General features: G+C 42.4%; 1 pseudogene; it reads left to right on the plus strand.

Moving 5' to 3' along the window:
• The first annotated feature begins 2,449 nt into the window (after positions 1 to 2,449).
• On the plus strand, positions 2,450 to 6,292 carry LOC108936356 (toll-like receptor 6; annotated as a pseudogene).
• Positions 6,293 to 6,740: the final 448 nt, after the last annotated feature.

The raw sequence follows: 6,740 nt of genomic DNA on the forward strand, positions 1-6,740 counted from the left end.
CAATCATGAAAACTGCTGAAAACCACATGGAAACTATTACTGTTCTTGAATTAAGTGGCTTAAGGTGACGAGAAAAATTGTATTATATCTATGTCACTTTCATTATATACAGATTGATCTTCATTGTGGTACATTTATCATATGTAATGTTTCTTATCCATGTTTCAGTCCACCCTAAGAACTATAAGGTTTGTGAAGCAGATTTTATTTTATTCCATGAAAGGATGAAATACATTTCCCTTAAAATAAATACTGCTGACAAAAATAAAAAAGAGGAAGTAGTAAAGGAAATAAAAATGCTGTACGGAGGCAGAAATCCAATGAAGTTCTTAAAGTTTAATGGTAAATCACAAATACTTGCCAGAATCACGTTTGTTCTTCTTTAAATATTCATTCAGTGTTTATTCATTTAGCTGACACATTTCTCCAAAGCAGCTTCAGAGCGTTAAGGTTCAATTATTTACCCATTTATACACTTGGTAATTTTACTGAAGTAATTTAAGGTTAATACCTTGCTCATGGGTACTAGATCTGATGGTGGGAATTAAACCTGTTACTTTTGGGTCCAAAGGCAGTGACTCAAACATCTATGCTACACTATTATTTGTTTAACAGGATGTCATGACTTTAGGTCAAACACAGTGTATTTCATTTGCATTTTCTAATAATATCGGTATTTTCTTTCTTGTTGATTCTGTGGTATTCTTTACAAAACATCTGACAGATTTTACTGAGACATCTGAACTTCACACAACATTTTCCTTTAATGATTTCTCTGTTTCAACATCAAAGACTACTTTATTGTCACTCCCACCGTATATTTAGGACATACATAGAAGTAAAATAGTGTTTTTCCTTGACCACAGTGTGAACACAGAGGACAACATATACTATTTCTGTCATGTCCGGTTCCGGAAGGAAGCGGCGAACCCAAGTGCAGAGCGGTATACGTTGTGTCTTCGGGAAAATCCAAGAGAGGAGGTCAGAGAACAGGCGATTGGTCTTCGAGGTGCGAACGTGGTGACGGAGAATTCAAAAGGCGAGGTCGGTACACAGGCAAGAGGTTGATGATCATAAAGAGGCACAGGATCGTGGGAACAAGATCGGGGAAGGCGTGCGGGAACGGGAATTGGCTAGGAGGTCGCAAACGAGAAGGCAGAACAAGGTTCCGCATCAGCTGCTGGTCTGACGCAGCCTTTTTATGCCCCCGTCTGCGTTGCGTCCCAGGTGTCGGCTCGGAGGTGTGGGCGTGGCAATTACTACTACAAAAATTTACAATAACAAGCTAAAACTAAAAATACTTCAGGATAAAATGCAGTGATAGGTTCAGCGCAATAAATAGAAATAGAAACAGATTTTACAGGGTGTGTCCCCCCCTCCGGCCTTGCGCCCTGTGTTGCTGGGTAGGCTCCGGATCCCCGTGACCCCATATGGGACAAGCAGTTCTGAAAATGTGTGTGTGTGTGTGTGTGTGTGTGTGTGTGTAGTGCAAAAAACTAAGGTTGTTTTGTGCAATAATCATTTGTGGAAATGAGCAGTAGTGTGACCTAATGTAGGTCGACATAGAATGTATTGAAGAAACACATTAAAAATACAATAAGCAGCTATACTTAGTATGGAGACTGGTTTAAGTGAGGTTTCAGCAGAAACGGGATAAAAAAGACATTCTATGCAGTCCATATTAAAGTGGATGGTGTCGTTCTGGATGGGGGTGTGGGTCCATGGGTCGGGGTTCAAAAGTCAGGTGTGGTAAAGGTGGTTGAGAGAGTTCAGGATCCTGACAGCCTGAGGCAAAAAACTGTTGCACAGTCTGCTGGAGTCGGCTCGTATGCTCCTGTATTTCTTCCCAGACGGCAGGAGGCTGAAGAGGCTGTGGGAGGGGTGTGTGGGGTCACCCACAGTTTTGGAGGCTTTGTGGGCACATCAAGCATGGTAGATGTCCTGTAGGGAGGGAAGTGGGGTACCAATGATCTTCCCAGCTGTAGTCAAATTGCGCTGTATGGTTTTGTGGTCAGAGACATTGCAGTTCCCATACCATGCAGTGATACAGCTGGTCTGGATGTTCTCGGTAGTGCCCCTGTAGCACATCATGCCCACGATGTGTGGTTGCACACTCACCCTCCTCAGCCTCCACAGGGAGCAGAGGCACTGACTGGATTTCTTGGCCAGTGAAGCAGTATTGGTGGTCCAGGAGAGGTCATCGGTGATGTGCACCCCGGGGTATTTGGTCCTGTTGACTCTCTCTACGGCAGAATCGTCGATGGTCAGTGAGGGATGATGGTTATGGGCTCTCCTGAAGTCAGTGATAATCTCTTTTGTTCTCCTCACATTTAGGAGGAGATTGTTGTTCCTGCACCATCGAGCCAGCTGGTTTACCTCCTTTCTGTATGATGTTTCATCTTTGTTGCTGATGAGACCCACCTCAATTGTGTTATCAGCAAACTTCATGATGTGGTTAGAGCTGGATCTTGCGGTATGGTGAGGAGTCAGTGTGAAGAGCAGTGGACTGAGCACACACCCCTTTATTATTAGATATTGTTATTATAATCTTATTATTAGATTTAATTTTATAGACAGAAAGAAATTAGAAGTTTTTTAAAGGTTTTTAAGAGTGGATTTACCAACAATATTTCCTGGATATCTCTAAAATTTATGCATGCAGAGGGAAAAGAGGAACATAAATCTGAAATGTGGAAATTCTGCTCAGCACGATTAATCTGTTCCGCTGATCTGGAGCAGCAGGCATAAGTGTTTGGTAGAGAGATTTTTCAACAATATGCCACGGTAAGGGATTTTATTGATGTATTCTCAAATAAATCCATAAAGTTTCTTTAGAATTTATTCCTTTTTATTTTACTTTGAGGGGTGCGGTGGCGCAGTGGGTTGGACTGCAGTCCTGCTCTCTGGTGGGTCTGGGGTTTGAGTCCTGCTTGGGGTGCCTTGCGACGGACTGGCATCCCGTCCTGCGTGCGTCCCCTCCCCCTTCGGCCTTACGCCCTGTGTTACCGGGTAGGCTCCGGTTCCCCCCGACCCCGTATGGGACAAGTGGTTCTGAAAGTGTGTGTGTGTGTGTATTTTACTTTGAAAATTCCAGTTAATTATGTCATAGTGAACTAAAACATGCTATTGCTCTTCAGCTATATCATATTAATTGCTATGAATTTATTTATGGTGGAAATGTAAAATTTCTGGAATTCGGGTGTTAGTAAATGTAAAAATACCAGTTTCTGAGATGAAGCACTTACAGTTTGATTGTATTAATACTGTCTAAAATTTGATTGTGTTTAACAATATTCATTATTTATTAAAACAGCTAAACTAGACCACAGTACACACAAACAGCAGTAGTAGTTAACATTTTGAAATTGTGTATCATACAGTCTTTCTATACAACAACCTCTGCTATATTTCAGCACATCTGCAACTGTCTCGGCTATTGCTGCCACATGTTTTCTGGCTGTGACCAGTAACAGCTCAGCTACAAAACATGAAAACATAGAATCAGAACTATGTGTAACTTTGAGACAAGCCAGGCTGGACCTCTCCTACCACAACTGCACAGCGGTTCCAAAAAACTTGCCAGCAAACACACAATACCTGGATCTCTCACACAGTGACATCTCAAGACTCAAGAGCAATGACGTGGCTGGAATTCCCAACCTCTGTCATCTGAATCTCAGTTACCATAAGATCCAGCATATCTCCCCAACTGTCTTCACAAACAACAGAATCATCAAGGTTCTCATCATATCCTACAACTTCCTGATGACCATCCCAGACTTCCATTTGCCTCAGTACAGGGTCCTTGACATTTCAGGCAACCTCTACTCCAGCTACAGGCTTGGAAACTCCTTCAGAAACCTCACAAGTCTTAACTTCCTGTTACTTGGTACTCCATTTGTCGATGTGACTGAAGTGGAAGACTTTGCCTCTTTGAGGAACATACCATTAAAACACCTAATTTTTAGTGAAAGTCCTAAACTCCAGCGATTCAAACCAGGTTCACTTGCAGAAATAAAAGACTTGCAAGAAGTGACACTTACAATGTCATTTTGCCACAAGTTTGAATTAAGACTGTATTGAGGAATTTGAACCAAACAGAAACACTCAGACTAATCAAGTTCCTCCCTCAATACTGCAGCATCTCCAGTGATCCCTTTGAAGGCTTCAAGGAAACACAATTCCTCAGCAGTCTAACCTTTGTGGACACCTGGTTTAATAACTCTGTTATGTCAAAGCTGTTGGAGAACATTTACCCCAACACCACTTGAAGAACTTGCTTTTGTTAATATCGTATACAATGAGGACACTCCTGATGGTGCTCATTTCTACCCAAAGTATAATCTCACATGTGGTATGAAATTTTGATTCTAAAGCTTTGCTATGCCTATATGCTTATGTATCACCATGTCTAACTAGTGAAACAGCCTATGCAAGAAAGTGCCACATTCCAGGCAGCAATATGGTGCCAGTCTGTGTCAGCCTGTTCCCATAACATATCGGGAGGAACACGTAGTTCCCATGAGACTGTGCATACGAGAATGATAACACCGGCGACGGCGTGCCCTGTCTGGGATGATGAAACAAAACATGTATCTCATCGTGCTTGCAAAGAACCGCCCTAGACTATGTATAAATATCTGCTTGCTTACTTGCTAAGGGTGTGACTCTCTCTCTGAGGCTCACCCAATGCGCATGAATAAATGAACTTTTCTGCAATCTGGCTGTCTTGCTGAACTGAGTCTTTTCTTCTACCACACACAGTTAAACTTAGATCGCTTATATTTAATGGGATAATGCACTATCAATATAGCTACCCTAAAATAAATATAAATGTGGCCTGGTTATCCCAAATGACTTACCTGAAGTTTTCTGGGACAGGAATGAATATACCCCCATGCAAATTAATCTTGGCTATTCCTCCACTAATGACATTGGATCTGTCTGACAACCTGCTGAATGATGAAGGATTTCGGTGGCCTGGTTGTTCTTACACTAAAGCCTTTCCTGTGCTAAGACAGCTGTCACTGAGCCGCAATAGATTTGTCAACCTATCATTTATCGCTGAAAAAACAAATCAAATGAAGGTGCCTTTGAGTCACCGTACTTGAGCTTCAATTCTATTCAGCTTGGAAAGGAGTGTTACTGGCCTTCTCATCTGGTGGAGCTGAGTTTAAGCAACAACGACCTTGGTAATTGTGTGTTTGGCTATTTGTCACCCCATTTCAGACAGATAAATTTATCAAAAACAGGCATAACTGCTGTGACACAAAAGGCCATCACATCCTTTCCTAATCTGACCCACCTTTTCCTGAGCTCCAATAGTATACAATCCCTTCCAGCAGACCTCCAGGTTATATCTATGCTTGTTCTGTATGTGGACCAGAATGCCATCACCTCCATCAGCCAGGGCCTCATACTGGGTTTGCCTAGACTGCACAGTCTCATGGCAGGTAACAACCCATTTAGCTGCAGTTGCAACTCTTACTGGTTTGTGACTGCTCTGAATATATTGCTGCTCCCTGACTGGCCAATGGATTACATTTGTGCTGCCCCGCCATCATTCACTGGTGTTCATTTGGAGAAGTAAAAGCCTTCAAGACCCTCCTGTCTTCCTTGGCTCCAGGCAAGCATTGTAATGCCTGTGCTTCTCACCCTCACAGCTGCTTTTGGCATCATTTACTACATCTGTGATGGGATATGATACACTAAGATGCTGGGGGTGTGGATCAGCGTAAAGCAGCGAAGCTGTATGGGGAACAAGAGGCTACATGATGCGTCCTTCCACTACCATGCATTCGTTTCTTACAGCCAGCATGACTCCAACTGGGTTGAGAGCCATCTGGTGCCAAGCCTAGAGATCTTTGGCCTTTCCCTCTGTATCCACGATAGAGACTTTGTCCCAGGACTGTGGATTGTGGACAACATCATCAACTGTGTGGAGAACAGCTACAAAACGCTGTTTGTGCTGTCACAGAACTTTGTACAGAGTGAGTGGTTCAGCTATGAGTTATTCTTTGCCCAGCGCAGGGCCATCAGCACCCAAGAGAACTCACTTGTCTTCTTCCTGTTGGAGCTCATTCCAGCAAACTCCCTCCCCCAAAAGTTCTTGAAACTGAAGACTCTGCTCAGAGAGCAGACATACCTGGAGTGGCCTGAAGATTAGCGCAAACAACTAGTTTTCTGGGCCAACTTGAAAGCCATACTTCAGAAAGCTGACAAAAATGTTGTTCTCCGGAAAGTGGTGACAGACATTGCGGACACTCTGCCACTTCTAGCACAGAAAGATTAAATTTGTCCCTTCATGTACACTGCTGGTAATAGTTTAAGAGACAAAGACATTCTTTTCAATCATTTTGTCAGTGTTTTGTATATTCAGAATGTGTCTAGCAGTATGAAAAGTACCTGAATATCCAGTAAAATAATTATGCTTGTTCAAATACTATTTCTTGAGTTTTCAGAAAGGTAAACAAAAACAGCACTACATTATCAGTGGAAGTATCTGTTTACTTGATGGGCAGTAAAATAAAATACTTTCAAGTGTGCTGACGAGCAATGCATAGCAATGATTGTTCTGGCTCCTGAACTTTCCAGCACAACTGGAACCAGATGTCTGCTCATATCCCAAATTGGTCATAATTCCAAGTCACTTGTCAACAAAATGCCGCAGTCAAAAAAAACCACATACTACAGACATCCCTAGATTTACTCATGGCTTGTCTTTTAGGAATAAAAAAATG

The sequence above is a fragment of the Scleropages formosus genome, chromosome 24 (genome assembly GCF_900964775.1).
Source record: "Scleropages formosus chromosome 24, fSclFor1.1, whole genome shotgun sequence".
Taxonomy (NCBI): Eukaryota; Metazoa; Chordata; class Actinopteri; order Osteoglossiformes; family Osteoglossidae; genus Scleropages; species Scleropages formosus.